Raw genomic sequence first — 12,497 nt, 5'->3', positions numbered from 1 at the left:
AAGCTTCAATACTTTGGCCACCTGATGTGAAGAGCTGACTCATTTAAAAAGACCCTGTTGCTGGGAAAGATTGAAAGCAGAAGAAGGAGATGACAGAGGATGCGATGGCTGGATGGCATCACCGATTCAATGATTAGTTTGAGTAAACTCTGGGAGCCCTGGCGTTGCAGAGTCAGAGCCGATTAAGCGACTGACCTGAACTGAACTGAACGTTTGCTGTGACCGCCCCCTGCTGGAATAATTCCTGTACTGCCTCTCAATCGACTCAGTCCCCAAGATGACTTCAACTAGGATACAGGCCTTCACCTCACACAAACAGCCTCTGAGGAGGACCCCTAGGGTCCAGGCTGACCCCTCTGAATTATTCCCCACTTCTCTGCAAAAGGGATTCTTAAAAAGCACATACTTGGCCACACCGACTTCAGTAGCTACCCCAGTCTTTTGGATGAAGTTCCAGCCCCAGCCTGGCTCACACATCCCGTGGAGAGCTGGTGCTTGGTTATAGGTTGGATTGAGGCTACCTCAAAAAAGATATGTTATGGGACTTCCCTGGTGGCGCTGTGGATAAGAGTCTGCCTGCCAATGCAGGGGACAAGGGTTCGATCCCTGGTCTGGGGAGATTCCGCATACTGTGGAGTGAACCTGTGCTCTAGAGCCTCAGAACCACAACTACTGAGCCCATGTGCTGCGACAGCTGAAGCCTGTGAGCCTAGAGCCCCCGCGCCACGACGAGAGAAGCCATCGCGAGGAGACGCCCGTGCTGCAGTGAAGGGGAAGCCCCGCCCACCCACCACAACTAGAGAAAGCCTGCATGTAGCAACTAAGACCCAGGACAGCCAAAAATAAATAAATGAATAATTTTTTTATCCTTGGATCAGGAAGATCCCTTGGAGAAGGGAATGGAACCCACTCCGGTATTGTTGCCTGGGAAGTCCCATGGATAGAGGAGTCTGGTGTGCTACAGTCCAAAAATATGTCCAGGATAGCCGAAAATATATATATATAATAATTTTTTTTTAAAATGTGATGATCCTAACACTCAACACCTCTGAATGTGAGTGTATTTGGATACAGTGTCTTGACAGAGGTAGTCAAGTTAACTGAGGTATGACTTGCTGTTGTTGTTGAGTCACTAAGCTGTGTCTGACTCATTTTTGACCTCACGGACTGAAGTTCGCCAGGCTCCTCTGTCCATGGAATTCTCCAGGCAGGAATACTGGAGTGAGTTGCCATTTCCTCCTCCAGGGGGATCTTCCCAACTCAGGGATTGAACCCAGGTCTCCTGCATTGGCAGGCAGATTCTTTACCTCTGAGCCACCAGGAAAGTCCTCAGTGCAACTGCTGTCTTTATAAAAAGAGACTCAGTCACAGCAACAGACATGCACAGAAGGCAGACAATGTAAAGACACACGGGGGAAGATGGGCAAAGAGTGATGCATCTATAAGCCACGGAGGACCAAAGCTGCAGGCAGACACCACAGTCGGAAGAGGCGAGGAGAGGTTCCCCTTCAGAGCCTTCGGAGGGAGGGTGGCCCTGCGACACCTTGATTTGGACTGTGCCCTTCAGTCGCTCAGTCATGTCCGACTCTTTTTGACCCCAAGAACTGCAGCACACCAGGCTTCCCTGTCCATCACCAACTCCCAGAGCTTGCTCAAACTCCTGTCCGTTGAGTCAGTGATGCCATCCAACCATCTCATCCTCTGCCATCCCCTTCTCCTCCTGTCTTCAATCTTTCCCAGCATCAGGTTCTTTTTCAATAAATCAGTTCTTCACATCAGGTGGCCAAAGTATTGGAGCTTCAACTTCAGCATCAGTCGTTCCAATGAATATTCAGGACTGGTTTTCTTTAGGATGGACTGGTTGGATCTTCTTAATGTCCAAGGGACTCTCAAGAATCTTCTCCAACACCACAGTTCAAAAGCATCAATTCTTTGGCGCTCAGCTTTCTTTATTGTCCAGCTCTCACATCCGTACATGACTACTCGAAGAAACATAGCTTTGACTAGATGGACCTTTGGCGGCAAACTAATGTCTCTGCTTTTTAATATGCTGTCTAGGTTGGTCATGGCTTTTCTTCCAAGGAGCAAGCATCTTTAAATTTCACGGCTGCAGTCACCATCTACAGTGATTTTGGAGCCCAAGAAATAAAGGCTGTCACTGTTTCCACTGTTTCCCCATCTATTTGCCATGAAGTGATGGGACCGGATGCCATGATCTTAGTTTTTTGAATGATGAGTTTTAGGCCAACTTTTTCACTCTCCTCTTTCACTTTCATCAAGAGACTCTTTAGTGCCTCTTCGGTTTCTGCTGTAAGGGTGGTGTTGTCTGCAAATCTGAGGCTATTCATATTTCTCCCGGAAATCTTGATTCCAGCTTGTGCTTCTTCCAGCCCAATGTTTCTCATGATGTACTCTGCATATAAGTTAAATAAGCAGGGTGACAATATACAGCCTTGACATACTCCTTTCCCTATTTGGAACCAGTCCATTGTTCCATGTCCAGTTCTAACAGTTCCTTCTTGACCTGCATACAGATTTATCAGGAGGCAGGTCAGGTCTGGTATTCCCATTTTTTTGAGAATTTCCCACAGTTTATTATGATCCACACAGTCAAAGGCTTTGGCATAGTCAATAAAGCAGAAGTAGATGTTTTTGGAACTCTCTTGTTTTTTCTATGATCCAACAGGTGTTGGCAATTTTATCTCTGGTTCCTCTGTCTTTTCTAAATCTAACTTGAACACCTGGAAGTTTTCGGTTGGCATATTGTTAAAGCCTGGCTTCGAGAATTTTGAGCATTACTTTGCTAGTGTGTGAGATGAGTGCAATTGTGTGGTAGTTTGAATATTCTTTGGCATTGCCTTTCTTAGGGATTGGAATGAAAACTGACCTTTTCCAGTCTTGTGGCCACTGCTGAGTTTTCCAAATTTGCTGGCATATTGAGTGCAGCACTTTCACAGCATCAACTTTTAGGATTTGAAATAGCTCAACTGGAATTCCATAACTTCCACTAGCTTTGTTTGTAGTGATGCTTCCTAAGGCCCACTTGACTTTGGACTCCATACTGTCTGGCTCTGGGTGAGTGATCACACCATTCTTGTTATCTGGGTCATGAAGATCCTTTTTGTATAGTTCTTCTGTGTATGTTGCCACCTCTACTTAATATCTTCTGCTTCTGTTAGGTCCATACCATTTCTGTCCTTTATTGTGCCCATCTTTGCATGAAATGTTCCCTTTGTATCTCTAATTTTCTTGAAGAGATCTCTAGTCTTTCCCATTCTATTGTTTTCCTCTGTTTCTTTGCATTCATCACTGAGGAAGGCTTTCTTATCTCTCCTTGCTGTTCTTTGGAACTCTGCATTCACATGGGTATATCTTTCCTTTTCACCTTTGCCTTCTGCTTCTTTTCTTTTCTCAATTTAACTTGTAAGGCCTCTTCGGACAACCATTTTGCCTTTTTGCATTACTTTTTCTTGGGGATGGTTTTGATCACTGCCTCCTGCACAATGTCATGAACCTCTGTCCATAGTTCTTCAGGCACTCTGTCTATCAGATCTAATCCCTTGAATCTATTTGTCACTTCCACTGTATGATCATAAGGGATTTGATTTAAGTCATACCTGAATACTCTAGTGGTTTTCCCTACTTTCTTCAATTTCAGTCTGAATTTGGCAATAAGGAGTTCATGATCTGAGACACAGTCAGATCCTGATCTTGTTTTTGCTGACTGCATAGAGCTTCTCCACTTTTGGCTGCAAAGAGTGTAATCAATCTGATTTTGGTGTTGGCCACCTAGTGATGTCCATGTGTAGAGTCTTCTCTTATGTTGTTGGAAGAGGGTGTTTGCTACGACCAGTGCATTCTCTTGGCAAAACTCTGTTAGCCTTTTCCCTGCTTCATTCTGTACTCCACAGCCAAACTTGCCTGTTTCTCCAGGTATCTTTTGACTTCTTACTTCTGCATTCCAGTCCCCTATAATGAAAAGGACATCTTTTTTGGTATTAGTTATAGAAGGTGTTGTAGGTCATCATAGAACCATTCAACTTCAGCTTCTTCAGCATTACTGGTCAGGGCATAGACTTGAATTACTGTGATATTGAATAGTTTGCCTTGGAAATGAACAGAGATAATTCTGTTGTTTTTGAGATTTCACCTAAGTACTGCATTTCAGACTCTTTTGTTGACTATGAGGGCTACTCCATTTCTTCTAAGGGATACTTGCCAACAATAGTAGATATAATGGTCATCTGAATTAATTTCACCCATTCCAGTCCATTTGAGTTCGCTGATTCCTGAAGTGTTGATGTTCAGTCTTGCCATCTCCTGTTTGACCACTTTCAATTTACCTTGATTCCTGGACTTAACATTCCAGGTTCCTATGCAATATTGCTCTTTACAGCATTGGATCTTGCTTCTATCACCAGTCACATCCACAACTGGGTATTGTTTTCGCTTTGGCTCCGTTTCTTCATTTTTCTGGAGTTATTTCTCCACTCTTCTCCAGTAGCATATTGGGCACCTACCAACCTGGGGAGTTCATCTTTCAGTGTCCTATCTTTTTGCCTTTTCATACTGTTCATGGGGTTCTGAAGGCAAGAATACTGAAGTGGTTTGTCATTCCCTTCTCCAGTGGACCACATTCTGTCCGACCTCTCCACCATGACCTGTTCATCTTGGGTGGCCCTAGACGGCATGGCTCACAGTTTCATTGAGTTAGACAGGCTGTGGTCCATGTGATCAGTTTGGTTAGTTTTCTGTGATTGTGGTTTTCATTCTGTCTGCCCTCTGATGAATAAGGATAAGACTTATGGAAGTTTCTTGATGGGAGAGACTGATGGGGGAAACTGGGTCTTGTTCCGATGGGCGGGGCTAAGCTCAGTAAATCTTTAATCAATTTCTGTTGAAGGGTGGGGCTGTATTCCCTCACTCTTGTTTGGCCTGAGGCCAAACTGTCCTCCCAGGCCTCCACCGGACATTCCTGGACACTCGTAGGCAAGTCTGGCTCAGTCTCCCACTGGCCTCTAAAGTCAAATTCCCTGGGGGTCCTCATCCCTTTGCCAGATCCCAGGTTGGGAAATCTGTTGTGGGTCCTAGAGCTTTCTTAACAGTGCGAGACTTTGTTTGGTATCATTGTTCTGCAGCTTGTGGGTCGTCTGCTCGGTGGCTTTATGGTGGAGCTAATGGCAACTTCCTCCAAGAGGGTTGATGCCACATGCTGGGTGACCCAGGTCTGCTGCAGCCAGAGTGCCTGTCCCCATGGCAGGCCACTGCTGGCCCGTGCCTCTGCACGAGACACTCAAACACTCGAAGGCAGATCTGGCTCAGTCTCTGGGGGTCTCTGCATCCTGTTGCACACGAGGTTTTGTTTGAGTCCTCTGAGCGTCTCTGGTGGGTATGGGGTTTGATTCTAAATGTGATTTTGCCCCTCCTACATCTTATTGCGGCTTCTCCTTTGCCCTTGGAGGTGGGGTACCTTTTTTTTTGTGGGGTCCAACATTCTCCTGTCGATGATTGTTCAGCGGGGAGTTGCAATTTTGGAGTTCTCGCAGGAGAAGATGAGCGCATGTCCTTCAACTCTGATACCAGAGTGGGAGGCAGTACATTTTTGTTGTTCCAAGTCACCCTGTTCCAGGCACTTTGAGGTGAACACAGCCCTCTCCATTTTCAGTCCCCTGCGACCTGCTCTTGCAAGTTCCATGAAAGTCCCATGGTGTAGAGTTCTCTCACTGTCAAGAATGCTTCTTGCTTATTCGTACCTCTGTGCAGGGGAAGGTGGGGCCCATCAAAGCACCAACTGTGGCTTGCCTTCATGTAAAAAATCATAAAACTTAGTGTTGGGAAAGGCAGTCTCATGGAAGCAGTTTTATTTATTTATAAATTATTTTTATTAAATTATTTATAAATAAGTAATAAAATATTTATTAAATTTATTTATTTGTTTTTGGCTGTATCAGGTCTCAGTTGTGGCAGGCAGGATCTTCGCTGTGGTACACAAAGTTGGTTGCCCCATGGTACGTGGGATGTTAGTTTCTCAATCAGGGATTGAACCCATGTCCTTTGCATTACAAGGCAGATTATTAGCCGCTGGACCACCAGGGAACTCCCATGCATGTAGTGTTTTGGCCTTCACTTGGCAGCGTAAGAGTGGGCCTTGGGCTTGGAACTCTTCCTCAATAGGAGCCAACCAGCCTATGCTAGGCTTATCACACTGTGTGAGAGTGTATTTCCCTGTTTCAGGTTCAATGACTGCTCTTCTGTCTTTGAAGTGCACGCATGTTATGGAACTTGGCCAACCCTGCTGTTACACTGTCCTCCTCAGGGAGGGGGCAGGGTCTTTCTACTGGGCATAAAAGGGATGCACGTAGGCAAATTGCTCTGTGTCGGCCATCAGGGGAGACTGGCTGGTTGTGGGTACCAATGCCCAGTGTTGGGGCTCCTCGTGCTCTGTGTAAGGAAAGTGTTCTTCCATCCAGTGCTTGGCCGTGCTCTTCCTGGTGATTCAGATACCAAGATGCAGTGGGCAGGGGTGTTTGGACTTCCACTCCTGGCGACTGGCATAGTGATGACCTTTTCTATTCCCCACGGAGTTGGTGCTTGGCTCTGGTTTTGCTGACAAGTGCCCTGTAATCTGCTTGACAGGTATGATAGGATTTAAGCTGGGAATGGAGGTCAGAAAGTGAGCCTTGGGGAAAACATGCAGGAATATAGCTGGGACAGAAAGAGGATCCAGAAAAAGAGCTGAGATGTTGCTGTTGGAGATCCAGGATCTTGGACCACAGCCTCCAAGGATGGTTAAAGGAAATGCCCCCAGCATGGTGGCAGCCTGTGTGATACAGGAGGCACACTGGCCTGCGTGCATTTGCCCCGTGATGAAATCTGTTATCAACGTGGATTCTGAATGAGGGAAAGCTTTCTCCCAAAGGAAAACGTCAGCCTGGCCAGACATGTGGATCATGGCAGGATGTCCTTATGGCAGAAGCCATGGATGCAGAAGAGGGTGCTCAGTGAGAAAGCTGGGCAGCCCAGAAAGTCCTACCCCATCTTCCCCAGGGCAGATTAGACGTGGAGATGTCACATTCTGTTGAGCACATGTGACCATCAGTCTCTGTAGTAGGATCACCTCATGGGTCTGAGACACAATCATTGCACAGGCCCCACCTCAGAAGGGTCTCACAAATTCTGGAGCTACTCTCTTCTGAGGAATCTGTCCTTTTCAGGATTTGGTCTGTAACTGACCTTGGAGAAAAATCTGAACATAAACTATAAGATATAATAACAGTACAGATTAATTCACTTCAGTCCCTAGCCAGAGTAGTGGAGGACTGGTACCTTCTGCATCAGAAGAGGATTCAGAGAACCCACATGGAAGCACGGGGCCAGCTTCCTCCTGCCAGGGTGAGCAAGGTCTGGGCCCAGGCCCCCTCTGAGCCCCACTGCCATTACAAAGAGCTGCCTTGCCCACTGATGATTTAGATAACTGGAAGTTCTATCCCATGAGATGATAAAGAATTCTCATGCAGCCCTTCTGCTGTTGTCCTCAAGGATCCTTCCAGATGTTTCCATATGGGGCAGCTGCTCCAATAGACTCTCTCCTGAGCAGCGTAAGAGGTGTCGAGTGTGGAACCGGAACGAACCAGAGAGCCACCATCCCCTCCCTGCTGAGAAAGCAGCCCTAGCAACGTAATACATTTCCCTGGATTAGCTCCGAGTTCACCTATGAATTGGGGTGAAAAAGTTTAAAGAGTTCTCAGATAAGGTCACATTCAGCAGAGGTTCCGGGTGGGGACTGGGGCAGAGGTGACTCCTCAGCGTTCAGTCCAGCCCCAGAGAACAGGGTTAGTAGAGAGGTAGGAGGTGATCAAGGGAATAGGGCAGACACAGCCTTGCTTTGGGTCTTGGATGAAGAACAAGAGAGTGAACTAGAATGCTCCCCAGAGGGAGCAGCAGAGTCAGAGGAGATTTTCCAAAGTAACGGGGCATAATCTTTCCCTGGGTGAAATCAGAGGTGATGAAACATAGGCATAGTCTTAACCTGTAATGATTAATGTTCAGAGGGCACGCTGCCTTCCAATGACATGCTGTTTTACTTAAGTGACTTGATGATAAGATAAAGAAAAGGGAATAAATATAGGTGGCACAGCCCCACCAGCGACGGAGCACCTTCTGGTTTGTGCGGCGATGGCCCTGGGACTGCAGCTTCGGCAGCAGGTGCTGGCTGGACTCCTGCTCTGTCTGTGCGCCAGGCGATGGGCCGAGGCTGGGAAGGTGCTGGTGGTCCCCATGGAGGGCAGCCACTGGCTCAGCATGCGGGAGGCTGTGTGGGAGCTCCACGCCAGAGGTCACCAGGCAGTGGTCGTTGCTCCGGAGGTGAACCTGCACATCAAGGCAGAGGACTTTTTCACCACGAAAACCTACGCTGTTCCATACACCCGGGACGAGTTTGATTTCCTTGGTAAGACTCATATACAACTGCTTTTTGAAAGAGCACATTTTTTAACAATGCTTCTGAAAACTATGGCATCTTTGAAAAATGTGACTTTGCTCTTCGCAAGGTCTTGTGAGGCACTATTGTATAACAAGGACCTGATCAGAGACCTGAATGCCAGTTCCTTTGATGTGGTTTTAACGGACCCTGTTCACCCCTGTGGAGCAGTGCTGGCTAAGTACCTGTCCATTCCTTCTGTGTTTTTCTTGCGGCAAATTCCCTGTGACTTAGATGTTGAGGGCACAGCATGCCCAAACCCTTTCTCTTATGTTCCTCGGTTATTAACAAGGAATCCAGACCACATGACATTCTTCCAAAGGGTCAAGAACATGCTCTACCCTCTGGCCCTGAAGTACATTTGCCTGGTTACCTTCACTCCTTATGCACGTATGGCCTCTGAGCTTCTTCAGAGAGAGGTGTCACTGGTGGAGATTCTTGCCTCTGGATCCGTGTGGCTGTTCAGACGAGACTTTGTGATGGACTACCCGCGGCCGATCACGCCCAACATGGTGTTCATTGGGGGCATCAACTGTGCCAACAAGAAACCTTTATCTCAGGTGTATACTGCTGCTTTTGTTCAATCAGTGTTCCCAGTGGAGCACATTCTTTTAGTTAAAGAGATTTTAAAAACTTTTCACCACACTGCAAACTAGGCCCTTGCAGTGAAATGGATGGTTCCAATCACTAGACCAACAGGGAATTCCCAAGTGGAACATATTTAAAAAGAACAGCCTACTTCCACGTGCTTACTTAGCTACTGATCTTCCTAAAGATTTCTACCTCTCATTCTCCTTCACACACTCTTCGGCGACATCCATAATTAAAGTGCTCCAGGAGTGTAGTGTAGGTTTGTGATGGACTTTGAGACAAATGACAGGCAGGGGTGAAGGTACGTATTAGGTTTGACAAGGAATGGGGTGATTTGACCATGATTGCCCTTTCCAACAGCATCTGTTGTAGTGGTCATACAGTTTTCTCAATCAAGTAGGAGCCAAGAACTTGAGCTGTGAATCCATCCATCATGGGTTTTTTGCTTGAGGGTGTTCAACTGGAGGAGGAAAGAACTGGCAAATTGCATTTAATGTCCTGATACTTCATTGTGGTTTTGTCTTGGAAAGGTATTAGGGGTGGTCACTGGAGACTTCAACCCCAAAAGGAAGCAGAAGTTTCAGAGAGGCTGAATAAATAGAGTGGAAGGGAGACAAAACTGAGATGGAAGTCGGGCTCTCTGTGATCAGAGAGAGGAATAATTGAGCCAAGTTTCTTGAGATGGAGCTATGCTGACCAGAAGTTTTCTGACCAGGAGTTGGGGTCTGGAGTAAAGTGGGGGGATGCACAGAGTTGAATGGCGTGTCAGATGGGTGCTCAGCATGGGCCACTGAGGTCCTCAAGGGCTAGTGGTGGGGGCCGGAGAGGAGGTCAAACTGAGCCAAGAGCACAGTGAAGGTGGTGACAGGGATGCTGAGAACTGAGAACAGGAAGGGACCGAGCACATCACCACGCCTACCGCAGCCCAGTCACCAACCCTGCATTTCTATGGTGTGAGCTACGGCTTTCCTCATAGTTTCAGAGTCTGCTTATATTAACCCTGAATTATTGTTGTTGTTGTTCAGTTGCCAAGTTGTGTCCAACTGTTTGTGGCCCCTTGGACTGTAGCAGCAGGCTGCCTTGTTCTTCACTATCTCCCGGAGTTTGCTCAAACTCATGTCCATGAAGTCAGTGATGCCATTCAACCATCTCATCCTCTGTATTCCCCTTCTCCTTCTTCCCTAAGTCTTTCCCAGCATCAGGGTCTTCTCCAATGAGTCAGTTCTTCTCATCAAGTGGCCAAAGCACTGGAGCTTCAGTTTTAGCAGCAGTCTTTCCAGGGAATATTCAGGATTGATTTCTCTTAGGATTGACGGGTTTGATTTCCTTGCTGTCCAGGGGAGGCTATGCAGTCTTCTCCAGCACCACAGTTCGAAAGCATCAGCTCTTCAGTGCTCAGGCTTCTTTATGGTCCAACATTCACATCCATATATGACTGCTGGAAAAACCATAGGTTTGACTGTATCAACTTTTGTTGGCAAAGTAATGTCTCTGCTTTTTAATACACAGTCTAGTTTTGTCATAGCTTTTCCTCCAAGGAGCAAGCGTCTTTTGATTTTGTGGCTATAGTCACCATCCACAGTGATTTTGGAGCCCAAGAAAATAAAATCCGTCAGTGTTTCCACTTTCCCCCCATCTATTTGCCATGATCTTAATTTTTGAATGCTGAGTTTTAAGCCAGCTTTTTCACTCTCCTCTTTCACTCTTATCAAGAGACTCTTTCATCTTCTTCATTGTCTGCCATGAGTGTGGTATCATCTGCATATCTGAGGTTGTTGATATTTCCCCTGGCAATCTTGATTCCAGCTTGTGATTCAAGCTGTGTGGCATTTCGCATGATGTACTCTATATATAAATTAAATAAGAAGGATGACAATATACAGCTTTGACATGATCATTTCCCAATTTTGAACTAGTTAGCTGTTCCATGTTCAGTTCTAACTGTTGCTTCTGGACCCACATACAAGTTTCTCAGAAGGCAGGTAATGTGGTCTGGTACTCCCATCTCTTTAAGAATTTTCCGCATGGTTGTGATCCACAGAATCAAAGCCTTTCAAGTAGTCATGAAGCAGAAGTAGATTTTTTTCAGGAATTCCCTTGCTTTTTCTATGATGAAGTGGATGTTGGTAATTGATCTCTGGTTCCTCTGCCTTTTCTAAATCCAGCTTGTACATCTGGAAGTTTTCAATTCACATATTGTTGAGGATTTTGAGTATTGCCTTGCTAACATGTGAAATGAGCATGATTGTGCAGTAGTTTGAACATTCTTTGGCATTGTCTTTCTTTGAGGTTGGAGTGTAAACTGAGCTTTTCCAGTCCTGTGGCCCTTGCTGAGTTTTCCAAATTTACTGGTGTAATGAGTGCAGCACTTTAGCAGCATCAATTTTAGGATTTGCAATCGCTCAGCTGGAATTCCATCACCTCCAATAGCTTTGTTTGTAGTGATTCTTCCAAAGACCTGCTTGACTTCACAGTGCAAGATGTTTTGCTCTCGGTGAGTGACCACACCTTTGTGGTTATCTGATGATTAAGACTTTTCTTGTATAGTTTTGTGTAGGCTCCTCTGTCTGTGAGCTATACCAGGCAAGAAAACGGAGTGAGTTACCATTTCCTACTCCAAGGGACCTTCCGAACCCAACCTGGGGATAGAGTCCATGTCTCCTGTGTCTCCTGCATTTGTAGGAGAATTCTTTACCACTGCACCATCTGGGAAGCCCTGAACATAAACTATAAGATGTAATAAAGATCCAGAATAATGCACACTTCAGTCCCTACACAGAGCCTGCACGGAGGCATGGGGCCGGTCTCTCCTGTCCAAAGTGCAGCAGGCCCTGGAGCCTGGCGTCCTCCGAACCCCACTGTCATTACAAAGAGCTGCCTTGCTCACTGATGGTTTAGGTAACAGGAAGTTCTACTCCATGAGGCAGATAAAGAATTCTCAAGCAGCCCTTCTGCAGTTGTCCTCAAGGATCCTTCCAGATGTTTCCATTTTGGGCAGCTGTTCGGACAGACTCTCTCTGGGGAGTGCAAGAGGTGTGCAGTGTGGAACAGGAACAAACCAGAGAGCCACCATGCCCTCCCTGCTGAGAGAAGGCTGTTCTTGGAATGTTATATGTTTCCCTGGATGTGCTCTGTGTTCACTGATGATGGGGGGAAAGAGTTTGAAGCTTTCTCAGATAAGGTCACATGCAGCAGAGGTTCTGGTGGGGACTGGGGCAGAGGTGACTCCTCAGCGTTCAGTCCAGCTCCAGAGAACAGGGTTAGCAGAGAGGTAGGAGGTGACCAAGGGAATGGACAGGCACAGCCTTGCTTTGGGTCTTGGATGAAAAACAAGAGAGTGAACTAGAATGTTCCCTAGAGGGAGCAGCAGGTCAGAAGAGTTTTTCCAAGAAAAGGGGAGCGGGTAACCGTTCCCTGGGTGAAATCA

General features: G+C 46.5%; 1 protein-coding gene and 1 pseudogene across 2 annotated transcripts in view; both read left to right on the top strand.

Annotated features, from left to right (window-relative positions):
• Positions 1-12,497, top strand: part of LOC147374915 (UDP-glucuronosyltransferase 1A9-like) — a 128,125-nt gene that overhangs the window by 25,867 nt on the left and 89,761 nt on the right. The window lies entirely within an intron of this gene.
• LOC147374926 (UDP-glucuronosyltransferase 1A3 pseudogene) lies at positions 7,140-12,292 on the top strand (annotated as a pseudogene).

This window comes from Bos grunniens, chromosome 3 (assembly GCF_055505025.1).
Source record: "Bos grunniens cultivar Pamir isolate PY7600 chromosome 3, Bosgru_T2T1.0, whole genome shotgun sequence".
Lineage (NCBI taxonomy): Eukaryota > Metazoa > Chordata > Mammalia > Artiodactyla > Bovidae > Bos > Bos grunniens.
This window is presented reverse-complemented; position numbering and strand designations above follow the sequence as displayed.